This window comes from Lygodium microphyllum, chromosome 19, assembly GCF_053477565.2.
Source record: "Lygodium microphyllum isolate KBCC chromosome 19, Lygodium_microphyllum_v1.1.10, whole genome shotgun sequence".
Taxonomy (NCBI): Eukaryota; Viridiplantae; Streptophyta; class Polypodiopsida; order Schizaeales; family Lygodiaceae; genus Lygodium; species Lygodium microphyllum.
This window is the reverse complement of record NC_141153.1, coordinates 9,604,258-9,623,121: the sequence shown is the minus strand read 5'-3', so window position 1 is coordinate 9,623,121 and position 18,864 is coordinate 9,604,258. Positions and strand designations below refer to the sequence as shown.

The following is an 18,864-nucleotide window of genomic DNA, read 5'->3' as shown; positions in this document are numbered from 1 at the left end:
TGTCCGTCTCACAGCAATCGTGACAAAGTCACGTTTCCTCGTGACCCCACATCTGGTTCTCGCGACACCACTTCTAATTGTTTTTCCCTGCTCGTAACGTAACGTGTCACATTAATGTGACGTGGCGCTTCTCCCTTTTGTTATCTTCACGGCCCGTCGCGTTTTCACGACGCCTGGTACTCACGCGATGTGATGTGGCGCTTCTCCCTTTTGTTTTTCTTCACGGCCCGTCGCGTTTTCACGGCGCCTGGTACTCACGCGACTTTACGAAAAACTGACGGCCTAACTGGCGATTGACGACCTAACGGATTACTGACAATTTGACGAACGATTGACCATCTGAGACGTTGAACCATAGGCTCTGATACCAATGTAAGATAGATTCGTCAAGACAGAGAGAAAACCATGAAACTACTTCTGAGCACGAGTGATTCTTCTCCTCCCAACCACGCCTAGATCAATGCTAGCCCTCCCACTCGGATTCCTTTGCCAGCCGTCAACTTCCTGGAGTCCTACTATTCCTGGACTCTCTAGGCTCCCCTTAACCCCGTTCGGGCGCCCAAGAGCCCGGACGGTCATTCTCGTGCATGTTCCCCTAGATTTACCTTAATGTGATATTAAATGTCACTTTTAATGTCACATTCTATATTTATGACCTTAATGTGACATTAAATATCACATTAATGTCACATCCCCAAATTCTAATCACCTTGTACACCAAGACCCACCAAAGCCCAAGAGCCCATCTACCAAAGGTTAGAGGTTATAGATGGTAGACAACTTACAATCCTCGAGCATGATCAAGAAGCAAGACCAAGGGTGGGTGGCAGTTCCATTCATGGAAGAGCTACAACACATTGTGAGGTCATGAGGAGGCTCATGTCATGTGGATCTGAATACATACAAACTGCCCATGTGACATATTGAAAGTAGCTATATACGATTCTACGGCTCATAGGTTTCAAAGTAGCTAGATGCAATTTGCTAGGTCTCCTCTATATCTACAAGGTTCATCACCCCAGCCTCACAAGCTCATGAAAAGGATAGGTAGTAGTACAGATTTCCTCTCACACTTGTTGGCACATGGCAGTCCAAGGTTTCACCAGATGAGTGGCATAAGTGTCCAAAACTCATTACTGAGGAGATCCCAACCCAGACTTTTATCCATGGGTAAATGCAATAATACATCCATAGTCTCATCCTCACATATATCACTCTCCAAGGCAACATGGATGTCTAGTGAAACCTAGTCCCTCACCAAAGAATAAAAAGTTGCACAGGTAGACGAGATATGGGCAGAGCGGATTTGAGCCAAGCCAAGCAGATCCCAAAAAAACTTTGGCACATTTGCACAACGGTCTACAAATCCATAACCATGTGGCCCAGCACATATGAGCTCGCACAAGGGAACAGATGCAAACCCCGAAAGAATTTATGAGTCTATAAGAGACATCTTGCATGTTTTCAATCATAGCTTTCAATTTAGCCTACAAGTAAGATCTCAGCTGAAATTGCTAAATAAGGTCGACCAATCTCAATACCAATAGAAGCTAGAAAAGCAACATCCCGAGGCTCAAGAAGCAAGGAACGAACCAAAGCAAGTAATTCCTTTGCCGCTTACTGACACAGTCTACAAAGGGAGGCATTTATTGCCAAGCAACCCTGTGCACATTGCTAATCAATTGCTCAAAGGAGCTACTGCCTCCCAATGGGAAGGCTACCCAAGAATGCACAACAAGCGCAACAGGATGTGCAAATCTCAAACTAAAGGGGAAATGATCCGATAATGCGTATTGTTGCAAGACTCACATATCTATGACCTCTGACAAAAAGGCATCATCATGCATGACATATGTCATGAGGACATGTATTTTTGAAACCTCCCTTAACATGTGGATTAATTTTTAATCACATGGTTAAGTAAATGTTACATGTGAGGTGTAACTAGGGTTAGAGTCAATTTACAAGCCCAAGATCCGAGGAAATCACGAGATGTCAAAGGAAAAAGTTGCTATAAGTTATGTTGCACAGGTACCTGGTGGTATCTGGTACGAGTTGTTGGCCTAGGCCATTTATTTGACCATAAGTGTTACTTGGTGACACTAGACAAGTGACGTTTAATGGTACCTTATGCCAATCTCATGGTCAAAGATGGCACAGAGACACTCGGGAATGGAAGTTGCTTAGCCAATTTAATTATTGGCCAGTCAGATTATTTGTTAGGGCACCCAAATAATTATTAGACTAATTTTTAATATTTAAAGATTGAAATTAATATATAATTACCAATAATGCTGAAAAAACCATTCGAGAAGGCTATTACTTGTCAAAAATGCCCATGCAAGACTGAAAAACGTCTTTAGAGAAAAAGAGAGCATTTTAGTGTATTCAGCCTGCAAGAGAGAGGTAGGAGATGCTGGTCATCTAATTTATAGCCTGGAAAGCCTTCTAATGCAGCCAAGGGTAGAAGAAGACTAATCAACAGTAGGTGACAGCATCTACACGCTGTTGAGACAAGGCAACAACAGTAAGGACTGATTTTCTTTAGTTCTTCAAGAAAGTTTGAATTTCCTCTCTCCTCACCATTATCTTATCTCCTAGCCTTTCCATAGCCTTGCTTCAAAGATTACAGCATTGAGATAACCAAAGGCTGAGAAATTTTAGATTTCTTTGCTGTAATCCCTAATTTGCACTAGAAATTAGGGTTTCCTAGCAGACTTGGGAAGTGTGATAGAAATTGGAAGCTCCAAGACTTGGATTCAACAAGGCTGATGCTGTTTTCAGTCAAATTCAAGTGGAGGGACCAGCAAATCAATGAATTTGGGGCATTTTCCATCTCCAGTGGGTGAAGGTGAATTGACTACCCGAATGAAGGGGCAAATCAAATTAAAAGACTTGTTGGTCATTTAGGACAGAAAGGGGAGTTGGAATACCGAAAGGGATTGGGAAAACCCATTGTGCATCAACTTCTTCTTCAATTAAGATAAAGAAATACCAAAAGGGGTACCAATTTTGGGGCCAACAGGGTGTCCATTATCCAAGATTGTAAGTTAATTTGCATTTCTCAGTTTTGTAATAAATGTTACTATAACTAAGTTGTAATCAAGGAACACCCATCCGCGGAAGGAAGGCTAGTTTCAACATACATACGATCTAGTCTAGAACATGTTAGTTGTATGCTTGGCCGAATGAAAAGTGAACCTTGGATCCGATGGGCATATAGCCACGACCAAAAGTCTTGTTTAAGAACATTCAATGCAAACTCTTGCCAAACCCAATTCTCAAGGCATACATTACTGAGTCCTCAAAATTACACTGCAATGAGTCAACACACATTGAAAGCTCCCATCAACAAACCCAATCTACTGAGTGTTAAAGAGGCTGTCAGTGTACCCCACAAATCACGTCTCGACAAGGATTATTGAGAGCATACAAACTAACCAGCGAGAGGACCTAATATGATACTCGAGAGCTCTCCTGCCCGTTACGTCGCTGTGCCCCCGCCTGCCTTTCGTCGTGCCCCCGCCCGCCTGTTCATTGCGCCCTGGCCCACCCCTGTCCTGGAACTTCGTCGTGCACCAGCGCCATCGACTCTCTCCCTCGCCACTAGCCACGAGCCACCAACGCCATCGTCTCCCTCCCTCGCCAGTGCCATCGCCACCAGCGTCATTGACTCCCTCCCTCGCCAGGGCCATCGCCACCAGTGTCATCGACTCCCTCCCTCGCCAGCGCCATCGCCATCAACCACCAGTGCCATCGACTCCCCCCCTCGCCATCGACAACCACCAGCGCCTATCTCTCCCTCCCCCCCCCCCCCCCCCCCGCCCACCCGCCAGGGCCCGTCGCCAAAACTCCCTGCGTTGCCTGCGTTCGCCCTGCCTCCCCCCCTCCGCCTATGCCTACCTGCCTCCTCCCCCCCGCCCACCCCCCCGCGTCTATCTTTGTTCCCCCCTCCCAACTCCCCGCCCTTGAGTGATGCCTTGCTGGGAGGCTTGGCCCACTATCAAGCTCCAACACCACCGCCATCGAAAACAGAACCCTCCTCCCTTCGCCATCGACACCCCCCCCCCCTTTCCTTCTTCAGTTGCTCTCTCTCCTTGCAACAACTCCCCATCTAGTAGAACAGCAGTGCGATAGGTAGGTTTTCCCAAAAGGCACGCGCAATGAAAACCTATGGTCAGACACCGGCGCACTCACGGAGTACCCCCCAGTCGAACACCTTGCGCGTAGTCCTCTCTGAGGAGTAGCTCTTAGTCGTCCGAGCTAAAGAGCTGGAGCTAATGAAAACAACAATTTATGGTCAGGTAGTAGGACATTCCCCAGCCAGGGCCCAGCTTCGGGACTGGCTCCACTCCACGCTACGCATCGGCATAGCGCAGATCATGGAGGCGGTTCTATTGGGCCAAGGGATCTTCATGGTCCGCCTCAGCTCGGCAGACGTAGCTCGCAAGCTACTCGCCAATTCACCATATGCATCCACAAAGGGGGTCATATACATGGTCCCTTGGTACAGTGGCTTTACTGTGGAAACATTTGCACTCTTCAACAGGTTTCTTCGGCACCCGGTCACCCTTCTTTTCCCCGACTTGGCGATTGAGTACCGCTAGTTGGTGGACGACCTTGGGCGGCTCTTCGGCACTGTCCTTCCTGCGTCCTTCGTGGATGCAGTGACAGCTACAGGGGTTCCAAAGGTATGGGTGGTAGTGAAAGAAGTCAAGAATATCCCACAGTTCCTAGAGATTGAGGCAGGTGGGCACTCCTTTAGGCAGCAGGTCATTGTCACTCGGCAACCAGGGCAGTGCCTGCGCTGCCACGACTTTGGGCATCAGGCAGCACTTTGTACACGTTTTAGAGCCAAGGCGACTCTGCCCACAGGTCCGCAAGTGGATGCTGACGGTTTTACACGGGTCCAGAAGCAACAGAGAGGGAGACGGCAAGGGGGGGCGCAGCTAGCCCCTCAGACCCAGCCTCGTAAGCAGGGTGATGGCGGGTGAGCGGCCCCCTCTCGGCAGAGCACTCCACAGCCCCCACCTGTCCGCCCCACCCGACACGATCGCACCCCCCCACTTTCTCCACATGTGCCACAGACTACCTCGCCTCAGTTCCCACAGGCCCCTCACCCACCCCCCTCCCCACATCCCATGCCCCCCCTCCCTCCACTGACCTTGGTCCACAACCCCCCCTTGCCAGGGCCAACACCCGCCATGCATCTCCAGCCATCCCACCATATCTCGATCCTCTTCACCCCCCTACCGAGCATCCCCCCTGATCCGCACCCAAGTCAGATGAGCCCCCCCAAACCCACCCCCCCTCCTCCCACAAGAGGTGATGAGCCACACACACCTACCTCCTCTACACACCAGCAATCCCCCCCCCCTGTCCACAGCCACCAGCTCATCTGCCCCTGCCACCCGCCATATTTTCCCAAGACAGGCACAGCTACTGCCACAAGAGTTTTTCCGTAGTGGCCCATGGTCCTACCTGCGAGTTGCGCAGTGCGGAGAGTTCCCACTACCTCTAGAGGTGGGGATCTTCGCAGTTCGTAAGTCAAGGAGGGGCAAGGTCCACCTACTAGCACCATCGGATGGACCAAACTACGCCTTTTTTCTTCAGTCATCTTACTCAGAGGAGTGGACGAGTACATAGATTGAGGAGGAGTTGAAGAGTCAGGTGGTGGATCACATCTCCCAGTGGATGGGAGATGAAGGATTAGCACTGTTTACACAACAGTGGCCATGTTGCATGATGGGCATTAACTGGTGGGCTGGCGCCGACGTCCCGCATTTGAGCATTATCTTTCGAGCCCCCCACAGTGGAGAGCGCCAAGGGACATGATCGAGTGGCCCCCGGCACAAGCGGCCCGCTTCTACCACTGTACGGAGTCGCGTTTTTCAGCATGGCTGATAGATGCATTGATAGTACCACCTAGAGCATCTATCACCCCTATGGTCCGGCCGAGGGCCACCATGGGGGACTGGAGCTCACCATCCAGACCGGCGGCAAAACGCACCTGCATGCCTCACAGTCTTTCTTCCTCATCTGCAGCATCCACACCGAATAGATGCCTGTTCGGTCAGTCACAGGTTTCCCCATGAGCTTACATCTTGCATCCTGGAATGTAAACAATCTCCACTACAGTGGGGCATGTGGCTCGAGGAAGCTGATTGTCCGGCAGGAGCTGCAGCCTGCCCTTGCCGGACGGATAGACATCTTGCTTCTATAGGAGCACAAGCTCACCCTCGCCCAATCTCAACGGGTTGGGAAGGTACTTCCGGGCAGCTCGCATACTTACTGGGAGCAAGCCATATGTGCCCACGGCAGGAGCGGAGGCGTATGCACATCTATTGGCCCAAGTCTCACCACTTATGTACGAGACCATGGGACGATAGTGGCAGGAAGGGTTCTATGGATCAGATTGGATATTGGGGACTCGTGTATTGGAGTCCTCAATGTCTATGCCCCTACGGAGGTTAGGGCATACAACAGGTTCTGGGTGGAGATTGCAGCTGGACTCCCAGAGGTGGACTCCTGGATTGTTGGAGGAGATTTCAACCTGGAGGCTTTGGAGGACCAGCAGGGCAGAGGAAGAAACTACCAGGGCATGGCTGGGGAGGAGCAGGAGGCATGGGAGGTCTTTTTGCTTGCAGTCGGAGCACAGGATGTCTAGAAAGACCCTGCCTTCAACAGGAGGGAGAGGCCGTTGGACTTTCTCCTAGGGATACAGGCGGCTAGGTGGAGCCTTGCTGGAGCGGTTGGACAGGTTTTATGTGGGAGAGTGGGGAGGCTCTCGTGGAGGCCAGATTGAGTAGTTGGTAGGCACCACATTATCCGATCACTGCCCGGTTCTCCTGGCACTTGATCCCCCAGCATCTGCCCTAGATACACGATCCTGTCGGATCCCTGACTTGATCTATAGGAGGGTGGAGGTGTCGAGACAGATAGAGCAGATTTGGACCAGAGAGTGGATTAGGAGGGACAGGACAGCAGAGGCTGCAGGGGTCCTAGCCGAGTCAAGCAGAATTTGCCAAAAGGCAGCCCTCCAGGCCAGGGAGCAATGTTGGGAGGAGGAGAGAGCACTTCGGCGGGACCTTGCAGCTACGCAGAGATTATTGCAGGAGGCACCAGGGGATCCCACCCTCCACGCACAAGAGGTGCGCGTGCGTGAAGCCATTGCTGGCCTAGAGGACAGGCGCTATCACACCCCGTCCCTCGTCACAGAGGAGATAGGACACGCCCTCCTAGCCCCCTTCACAGAGAAGGAACTAGAGGAGGCTTTCCATACACAGGATGGGCAAAAATGCCCGAAGAAGGATGGCCTCTCTAAGGCTTTCTTCACTACCTACTCGGAGGTGGTGAAGGATCCCCTACTAAGGGCTTTCCAGGAGATCTTCACCTCAGGATAGATGCCAAGGAGGCTCTCGGTAGGCCTTATCAGTCTTCTCCCCAAAGGGGGAGACCGGTTGGAGCTATCCCAATGGAGACCGATCACCTTATTGTCAGTGGCCTATAAGGCTCTGGCAAAGATGATTGGTAGACGATTATGCCATGTGCTTCCAGATATCATTCATGACACACAGACAAGCTTTGTCCAGGATAGGAGCATCCTAGACAATGTATTTACATTCTTTGAGGCGACAGAGTGGGCTCAGCACAGTGGGCAGAGACTGGCAGTACTACTCTTGGACTTCGAGAAAGCTTATGACAGAGTGGACTGGGATTTCCTAGAGGGTACCATGGTGAAGTTGGGATTCCCCCACGCTTGGATTCGCAGGGTCTCCGGCCTGTGCAAATCAGCCACTAGCAGGGTTCTCATAGGCGGAAGGCGAGGAGAGGAGTTCCGGCTGGAGAGATCGGTCCGACAAGACTGCCCCTTGGCCCCATACCTGTTTCTCGACTTCGCAAAGGCGATGTCTCACTTCCTTAGGTCACGTGTGAGCGGACTACGTGGCCTTCGACTTCGAGTGAGAGAGGAGACTGAGTTGTTAGACTCAGAGTACGCACACGACACAGGTCTCTACATAGAGGACGATGAGGTGATGCTGGAGAGAATGAGGTTGGCTCTTGATGTGTTCTGCGTTGCAGCGGGTGCGAAAATCAACTGGCGAAAGTCGGTTGGTTTCCTCATAGACCCGGACTCCAGCACGGAGTGGGACGTCCACTTGGGATTTAGATGGGTGAGCAGAGGACAGACCGTCCGATTCCTAGGGTTCCAGGTGGGACTTGATATCACTCATGCCCAGCAGTTTCTTCCTGTTCTAGATTCTATTCGGAGGAAACTGACCTACTGGAGCACAGTTCGCCTCTCACTAGCAAGTCCAGCCCTGGTGGTTAACCAGGTCCTCCTAGCGACGGCCTGGTACATCGCCTCGTGCTGGTGCTTCTCCTCATCGTGCGTAGGGCAGCTTCGCCGCCTAGTGCGGAATTTCCTGTGGTCTGGGTCTGATGGCTCCAGGGACTCCAAGGCCAAGGTGGCGTGGGAGACCATCATATGACATCGATCAGAGGGAGGGCTTGGGATCATAGACCTGGAATATTAGAGTATAGCCCTCTTGGGCAAGCTAGTTGTCTGCGGTCCCACACCAGGCACGCAGACCTGGAAGGTCTTACTGTAGGAGGGCCTTCAGTAATGTAAACTGAGGCTTGGCAGTGAGTGGAGACCGTCCCTGAGATGGATCTTCACTTCAGCCCAGATCACCCCCCCCCCAAGATCACCTTTCTTGCGGAGCCTACTCCGCATATGGCATGGCCTCCGTAAGGCCCTAATCCAGAGCCCCCCTAGGTTTCCAGGAGGAAATAGACCGTCAGCCGGTGATCTAGAACCTGCAGGTCAAAGATAGGGAAGGGGCACAGATAGGTGAGTGCCCCCACATCTAGTGGGCTGGGTGGGAGGCCGGCCCGGCTCGTTCCATGAGGACATGGCGGGAGGTCTACAGGATGGCAAACGAGGAGGTGCTGCAGCGAGTATCAGGATGCACGAGAGGAGTGGAGTTGAGGAGGGCAGTCGCAGAGATAGAGCTAGAGACAAAGACAGGAGTAGAGATAGAGACATACACAGTGATAGAAGCAAAAATAGAAGCCATAGTAGAGAGCTTGTTCTTCTCTTCCACAGTCTCCACAGAAGTAGAAGTAGAATCTAAAGTAGACAAAGGTGATAATGCAGAAGACTATGAAAGTGAGCTAGAGGATCTATCCTACTCACATAAGGCGGAGATGAGAAAGAAGTCCCTGAAGTTCCTAAAGCCTCAGAAGCAGAAGATTCCTTTCTTATTGACGGAATGATTAATAGCTACAAGTTGCACACCATCCTCTCACTATAAATGGCTCTAATGAAAAAGAAATAGGCATGAAAACACATGCAATAAAAGTGTTTTTTGAAGGCTACACTTGAAAGCTAAGAAGTAAAACACATCGACTGTTGGCCAAAAACCCAAACATAGATGGGTAAAGGTCAACCAAACTCGAAACACATTTCGAAGTTTCAGAGTTTCAGAAATGGTGTTAGGGGTCCAAAACGCCGTTTTAACCGGTGCTTGCACATCAAAATTGCACAAAACCTCAGAATATAGGACCACCATCTCAGTACAGGGAACCATTTCTTCCCCTTTCTCAGCATCCGAATCAGGCCCCAAAGCCTCCACCACCTGGTCAATAAAAGCAGTGTTCAACTCTGGTATGTCTGTTACAGCACAGATTGACAGCACTGTATGCCCCTCTCTGTGTCCACCTCAGGCTGCACAAAAACACAAAATTGGATCCCCATAAAACACTACTGGTCTGCAGGTGTAACCAGTGAAAAACAGAGGATGAGGGCTTCTTGCAGCAGGCAATTTCCTGCTGTATCTTGCTGTCTCTATTTCTCACACTCCCACTGCATTTTCCAGATCTGTGTAGCAATGCAGAGGCCGAATATAGGACTGTCCAGTGGCCAAAACTGGCCTGTACAGCCTCTGCAGAGCTGCCTGCACATCACCCAGGGCAGAGAATTGCCTGCACGCAAACTGTACAGAATCATGCAAGCCGCAGACACACATTTAGCTCCTGTTGAGTCTTGCATGCTGTTGAAGCATTTCGTTGCAAAGTAGTGCAAGGATAAATCTCTCTCCTTTTTTTTTTTCGTAAAAGGTAATTGTATTAATTACAAAAAAAAAGGAACAAGTTTGCATGATTACAAGATACACGATGGCTCTACCCCATCATGTGTACACACTGACTCTCTACAAGAACCAGAGAACCAAAGAGTTACAAAGTCAAGGCAAAGACACAGAGGAAATTGCCATATGCCAGGGACGTAGGTCCTCCCGAGGGAGCGTGTTAAGAGTGCCGGAGAAGATCTATCTACCAATACAAGAGACCTTTAAGCCACGCAATATGCCGCTGAACATTAAAGGCGGAATCAAAAAGTAAAGCATTCCGAATGGTCCAGTTATGCCAACAGCCCCAATATCGAAGAAAGAGAAACAAGATCTTCATATGAGGCTGTGTCGGTGTGGGATATTTGGGCCGCACAAAAACCCAATCAAACGGGCGTAGCGACAAACCAACCACCGCTCGCCAAACAGCCGACAAGAATGACCAGATTTTCTGAGATCTCTCTCTCTCTCTCTCTCTCTCTCTCTCTCCATAATGAGTAATTTATATTATATCAAATGACTACAAGAGTACAAAAGGTCAGGACTCAGATGACTGAAAGAGTACAAAAGTCACAACAGAGAAGCAGGACAAATTGCCATATGCCAAGGAACCGAGTCTTCCCTGGACAGAAGATCAATGAGCTGAATGAGATCTAACTGCCACCACTGCAGGAGACCTTTCAGCTTAGGAATGTGTCTCTGTAACCTAGATGCAGAATCAAAAACAAAAGCATTTGGAGTTATCCAATTATGCCAACAGCCCAAGAAATAGACGAAATGAAACAAAATCTTCATATATGGCTGTGCCGGACTCGGGTGTTTGGATAGAGTAAAAACCCAACCAAAGGGGCATAGCGACACATCAACTACAGCCCTCCAAATATCAAACAAGAGGGTCCAGATTTTCCACACCAAGAAGGGAGAAAGAAAACAGTTGCAAAAGATTCCACACTAGTGAGAAAGAAAAAGTAGTTGCCATTGGAAATTTGGCGTTTTGCAAGTGCCGGAGCAAGAGGAAGCCCACCAACCACGACACACCATTGGAAGACTTTACATTTGTATGGAGTCTTGTTGACCCAACCCTCCATGACAATCATTTTCCACCAACCTTGAGATTTATTCAAGCCCCAAACAATATTAGACTTGGCAACCAGCCAACAGTGGTCTTTAATCATAAGGTGATATACTTGATTAGTCGAAGCCTTTCCCAAGTGGAGTCCACCTGCAAGGTCCCAATCCTGCTATGGACAATCAGAATCCACAGCAAGGAAGGGCTCTCTGAGCCATAGTGTGGTCAAAATCTGGTCCCATATGTCCCTATATCCTGAGGAATCTGAAAACTCCTCCTAATGGCGTAGAAAGACATCACCCCCTTGCAACTCACCAAAGTGGTGTCAGAGATAGAAGATAAGCCCAATCACGCCATGTGATTGAGTTTAGGCGATTTTCTTGCTTCCCATCCCACAAAATCAGCTTGGACACCACCAACAATGCTTGGAGTTAGTGACCATACGATCCTCTGCAAGATGCCACTCAACCTTTTGAAGAACCAACTTCGACAAGCAAACAAGTTGAGTCACCGAGGAGGAAGATGGGGAAAAAGGGGGCATTAGCATTAAGAACATGCCACCAAGAACCCCGAATGGCCATATTACCCTGAACCACACCCCTCTCTTTCAAAAAGTAACAAGTAACAAAGACCAAGGGGTGCCAATCTATACACATGGCACGAAAGAGGGACCATTGAAGAGCAACCATGTGAGTATGTGCATAAAGCAAATGTGTCAAGTAAAAGCACCCTCAAGGGAGTTACAGTCCTAGGCAAGTGTGCTCGAAAATCAATGAGCGTGGGGAGCTAATAGACTATGCCACTTTAAGGCAGACATGGAAAGGCCAAGCTTGTGATTTCCAGTAAAGGACTTGGCCTCCAATCTGTGGGAAATGCATTGCAACAATTGCTTGGGCTGAACATCAACACCCAGGGGGTGACATAGATGCCTTGCAACATTGCCACAAGGAATCACCATTCCTTCCCATTGTAAAGACTGCATATCTGATTCAATGCAGCTAATGACAAAGGATTTCGCTGCATTAATATGTGGACCAAAAGCCTGTCCAAAAAGATTCCATAGGTCAAATTCCTTATGGAGGTTATCTCGTTCTACCTTGAGAATCATGAAGTTGCCATCTGCTAATGATTGGCCCACAAAAGGTTCGCCAAAGGGAAGGGAAAGACCAGCCAGGCATCCATGTCCACCTAATGAGATAGAATGGAGAGGATTGGATGGGTCACCAAGGCAAAGAACAATAGCCTCAAAGAGCAGCTGTGTTTAACCAAATGTGCAAGGAAAAAGGGCTTAGTAACCCCAACATTCAGCATGACTTGCAAAGAGGCATACGTGCTGACCCTGTATATTAGGCAAGACATGCGCAGAACAAAACCCATAACATGCATAAGCTTAGCCACAAAAGATCAATCCAAATAAACAAAAGCCTTTTCGAGATCCAATTGGACCAACACAACTTCCTACTTAGAGTGCTTTGCACAATCAATGGCCATCTGAACGCCATCTAAACATTGAATAGATTGTGCAAGATCTTTCTACCCTTGATACATCCATATTGTTTAGGGTGCACAAGGCCAAGGAGGTACTTATGGAGAAGATTAGCCATTACTTTACGAAAGATTTTATACATAGATCACATCAAAGAAATGGGTTGCCACCGTTTCATCATCGAGGGCAATGGCACTTTTGGAATCAACTTAATAACTCCCACCTTTCATGAGACAAGCATAATCCCAATCTCCTAGAGCTATTGGCACATGGCCATCAAGGGTTTCACGAAACTAGCAGCATAGGCTTCAAAAATTCATTAGTCAAGCCATCCCATCCTGGACTTTTGTCGTTGGGAAGATGCAACAAAACATCCATGACTTCCTCCTCACAAATATCCATATCCAAATCATCATGCATATCTAGCAACACCTGGTCCTAATGAAGGCATAGAAAGCCAAGCACGCTTGGGTGGTCTAGTGAGTAAAAGGAGACAAAGAGCAAAGAAAATCGAGTAAGCACTCTCTACACATATGTACAATGGACTGCAAATCCACAATCATCTCGCCTTGTGCATGTTGCAGTCGAGCAATATTCTCTCTAGAAGGAGGGGTATGCAAGCCACAAAAAGAAGTAACTAACATGAAGCATCTTGCAAATTCTGAGTCAAGCTTTGCAACTTAGCTTGCTGATACAATCTCAACTGGAATTGTTGAATGAGATTTGTAAGCCACGTATCTAAGACAAGTAGAAAGGGATCTTCCAAAGAATCAAGTAGCAAAGAGCAACGGACCAAGGCCAACATTGCCTTATTGGCCTGGCAACGTTGCCTACAAAGAGAAAGCATGATGGATACCATAATGCCTAGCAACCCTTTGCACATTATGGATCAATCACTCAAAAGAGTCACTACTCCCAAAGGGAAAATCAAGTAAAAACCTGTCAATCAACTACCCCATATAACCATTAAAGACTGGATGCTTCAAATAGGATGAATTAAAATGCAATGGGAGTCGTCCCAACAATTATGCAAAAGCAACAATAGTGTGTGCAAGCATATTGAACTGCAAAGGGAAACCATCCGACAAAGCATAATGTTGCAGCACCCATGTGTCCAGAATGTCTGGCAAGAAGGCATCATTGTGTATAACACACATGCGGTCCAAGTGAGACCAAGTGGTAGAATACTATGCCGACTGAAAGTAAATCCACAATCTAATGGGTGTAGCAAAGACCAAATGTCCTACTTCAAAATAGTCATTTAAAAATTATGCCATGCACGGCTCTCTAGCACATCCATCATCCAGTGCTCGGAGGTGGACTGTTTGAATGATGAATAAACATATTAAAGTCATCAATACTCCTAGTCGACCAATAGATAAACAAGCTTCCTAACACTAGTCCCACAAATTTCATTGGATGAGGAAACATTCAAAGCGTAGAGGCCTACTAGCAATAGTACCTCACCTTCGAATAGGATTTCAATAACTAGAAAACGGGCATTAAGGTCATTCTTGATGAGAACCAGCTGAAATTTCTCATGCACGATCGTAAGCACACTAGAATGGTATCATGTTGAACCCTCTACATAAAACAAACGAAACATTTGGCAATCCATGATTTTTCCAGCTTCATCATTGATTATTATGCAAGCCACGCCACATATCATGTTGCTTACTACATGAGCAAATGTCACGTACATGCCAATTAGGAAGCCTCATATATCATAACAAAGAGGTTCAATGTCAAGGCTGATTTTGCATTGACTACACCTTTTATGCTAAAACATCAAGAGTGCCCTCATCAAGAAAGTTGGCCAATACTACAAATGAATTTAAATCCCTATGTTTCACTTTGGACGTGGAGGGATCATTTTCTTGCTTGTAAGCAGCCCTTGATAATTGATAATCCCCAGGGGTGATCACTTTACCATGGGAATCTAAAGCAACCCGAGCAACAAGGTCCCCTGAATAGTCCGCAAAGGCCTTTGTACCCAAAGATTTCCATGGCTCCCTTGAAACCTTGTCATTAGCAATGGCTATAGACAACAACTTATCTTTGCGCCGCATAGCACAAATTGTGCTCTAAAATGGTAGGCATAACCAATGCCAAGCCCACATCAAACTTTTTACCCCGTCTTGCATCTGATCCCATTCAGTGGAATCCAACAGCTGCATTAGTTGTTTTCCTTTGTCCACATTTGTCCTCATAGGGGCCTCATGGGCTCGAGGGCCACCATCCATAGGTGCATCAACGACTAGTGGAGCCAAACCCCCATCCACAATAGTGGCCTTCTTTGGACATTCAACCATGAAATGCCCTAGTGGGCCACAAGAAAAGAAATGCCTTACAAAAGTACCCCATTTCAAGTGGTGACTCTCTCTCTCTCTCTCTCTCTCTCTCTCTCTCTCTCTCTCTCTCTCTCTCTCTCTCGTGAAGATAATTGAAATAAGAAGTAAATATTTACATCAGACCATCACGTCAGCAAAGAAAAAACAAACACAAATGAAAGTCTACCAGGACTCTTAACACAGAAATATCACGCAGAAAGGATAGTTGGTGTGGAGCAAACAATATCAACTAGGGAGTGGCAATATCAAGAAGAACTAGATCAGCTGACACCATAGAGGAGATCTGCCATAACACTAAACCACAAACACGGGCCACATGACCATGGATGCTTGATGCTGAATAAAAAATAAAGGCATTCCGAGTATGCCAAATATGCCACAGGGCTGTCCATCTAAGGAAATGGAAGAGGCAAGAATAATCTGAATGCAAAGTAGACATAGAGGTCATCTTTCCCATAATCCAAGAACGAGTTGATATCGGGTGCTGAGTTGCTGAGGACCACACATGGAAAATAAAACTCCAAAGTTGTCGAGCAACAAGGCAAGAGACAAAGAGATGAAGCAATGCCTCATCACATATAGTGCAAAATATACGACGACCACCAAAGATCTTGCAAGCACGCAACACATCCCCAGTTGGAAGACCCCTAATAAGCAACCTCCACATGAACACTTTACCCTAATAAGGAACCCTAGACTTCCAGAGTTGGATAAATCTTTCATGCCACTTCTTTTTGCTATCCCGAATATGCCATAATTTATTAGCCTTTCCAGTGACCCATCTCTTTGCCTCCACCATCTGATGATATATCTGACTAGCTTACCTTTTCTCAAAATCACCAATCTCCCTAGGGAGACAATGGCTACAACGCAAGCAAAGGAGAGAACCTCAGAAGCATGTCCTGTATGGACGACCAAATGTCATGATATCCTCAAGGCACCTGAAAATGCTCACTAATACGCCAGAAAGAATAAAGACGAGACTGCCCAGGAATGACACCATCAAGGATTGTCTGCAACCCCAAACGAGCCATTGGATTAAACTTGTCTCACTGCAAATCTTTATCAAGCCAATCCAACAACCTGCAAGTAGCCGGTACTTCTCCTTGCAGCGAATTCTCCTCCTTATGAAAATCAAGGGAGCGCCAAACTACAAAACGTAACATCTTCTACCAAGATGCAATCAAATGAGAAAGGAGAAAAGACTGGGAGACCTTCATAGGCCTCGTGGAATTAAGCACATGCCACCAAGAAGCATGAATAACCATGCTACCATGAGAGATGTTGGTCCTTTCTATGAAAAATATTGCAATATCTTACCAAGGATGACTCTCGACACAGTGCCTGCAAAAGAGCTAGTCTCAAAGCAGCCATATACAAATTAACATCCATGCTCCCCCCATCCTTTTAGGAGTAGTCACATGCTACCACGAAATCTACACCTCACCCAAACAATTCTCTTTCTTTTTCCACAACATGAATCGAATAGGCTAAACTAGTTCCAAAATAGACTTCTTAGTCCAAGGAAGCAATGGCAGAAAAAACGAAATCATACTCATCATGATGCTTAGAGCAACTTTAAGTCTCACATGAAGAGGCCAATCTTGAGATTTCCAATACATGAACTGATTATGAATACGGGATGATATCCAATCAAGCAAGGCACAGGGAGCTACATCCACAACAATAGGATAAACCAAGTATCTGGTTATATCTCCCTTAGAAATATAGCAAAGGGCTGAGAGGGCAGCCTTGCCTAAGAGACCAAGACATGGCAATTTCATATGTGATCCCTCTATTAAGTGCAATATGAGCCACAGCACCCTGACTAATGGTATCAACAAGAGAAATCATGCAAGGACCAAATCCCATGGTGAACATTAGCTACCACAAAAAAGACCAACTAACATGATCAAATTCCTTTTCAAGATCAAGCTGAAGCATAACAACTTGTTGGCCTGAAGCTTTGGCATAATTAATTCCTAGTTGAACATTCCAAATGTTATGCATTATTTTCCGACCCTTAATGAAACCATATTGACGTGGATAAACCAAGTGCAAAAACACTTTTAGCAATTTGTTGGCAATGATTTTAGAGAAGATTTTATATAAAGAACCCATAACAAAAATGGGTCTCCATTGTTTCAAAGAGGTTGGAGAGGGAACCTTAGGCAATAACCGAATGACAACAATCTTCCAATCTAAAGGCATAATACCACAATTCCACACTTGTTGACTCATTAGGAAGCCCATCCCAGCTAGGGCTTTTCCTCGAGGCAAATGGGACAGCATATCTTCCACTTCATCCTCTGAAATATCAACCTCCATCAAATCAACCCATTTCGGCTTAACCTGGTTACTAACCAAATAGTAAATGTATTGGCGAGCACAGTGGACAACATCAAAAAGTATCTCCTGTGGACCCAACAAAGATTTATAAAAGTCAATGCACATCTGAATGATGGAATTAGGATCAGTCACCATAACACCTTGCTCACCCATCAAACGCACAATATTTTCCCGAGCATATTTCTAGTGTAAATGAGCAAAGAACTGATGAGATTGACAGTTATTATCATGTAAAGCTTCCGCTCTAACCAGCAAATTGTATTTAGCATATTCCTCTTCTTGAAGATATTGAACTCTACATTTCAACCATCCAATGCATATGAGCAAGTCATTAGTGGTATCCCCTAACTAATACAAAGACAACAAGTGGGCCAACAAAGATTGCACATGTTGCAATTCAGCTCGCAAAGAGGAAGCATGCTCAATACCATATTGTCGAGACAATGCTCGTGCATTATCCCTAAAAACAGCCCATGCTTCCATCTCTCCAGATAGGACCCTCAAACTAAAATAAGTAATCAATTGCTGAATATATTCCAAAAACTGCTTTTGCAGCAGAAAAGATTGGTTGAAACAAATAGGCAAACGAGCAAGGAGAGCCTGAAAGGCATGAACAGGTTTGTGGGTCAATTCCAAAACCAAAGGATAGTGGTTTGACAAAACATGTTGTCACTCCACCCACATATCAATGAGTGCAGGAAGAAAAGAATTGCTCTGACAAATGTAGATCCTATCAAGTATGGCACAGGTGTTTGGATACTAAAGAGAATGATAAGTATATCCACACTGTGAAAGATACATCTAGGACCACATGTCCTCGTTCAAAGACACAACTCTTTTTTTCGCAAGTAAAATGTGGTTGATTATATTACTCAAATAAAACTGATTACAACGGAGTGCTCATGCTCAACAGACTAGCTGGAGCTCATACAAAGTCACCAATACATCATGTATACAAGCCTCTCAAGGCGGTCTGGGGGGGATGGGGGCAAGAAGCCATTGGGCATTGGGGGGCGGGGGCGGGAGGGGGCAAGAAGCCATTGGGCGTTGGGGGGCGGGGGGGGGAGGGGGGGCCGGCGGAGCTCCTGACGAGCCTTGGACTCACCCTGCACCTGATCCCATCGGCCGCGGAGGGAGTGAATGATGGAGATCCAGAGCTCTGCTAAGGTAGCATGTGCTAAAAGTCTCTCTCCGCCGAAAGTCTCCTAACACCGTGCCTTCCAGATCTGCCATCCACTAAGACTCCCTATGATCTTCCATATCTTCGAGCGGTCTGTTCTGGGCTCCAGTACCCGGCAGACAAGTAGAGCCTCCAAACCAACCACTGCGCCCGACCCTACCTCGATAATGAATATCGTGTCCTGCATCCTGGCCTCATACAGAAGGTAACCGCGCTGGCTGACTGCCTGCCAACAGAAAGCTCCCCATGAGATACATCCAACGCTGGGTGCTATACGGCAAAGGATGCGACATGCTCCT

At 47.2% G+C, this 18,864-nt stretch overlaps 1 protein-coding gene across 6 annotated transcripts in view; it reads right to left on the bottom strand.

Annotated features, from left to right (window-relative positions):
* Positions 1-18,864, bottom strand: part of LOC148019545 (Rab3 GTPase-activating protein catalytic protein) — a 248,219-nt gene that overhangs the window by 72,092 nt on the left and 157,263 nt on the right. The window lies entirely within an intron of this gene.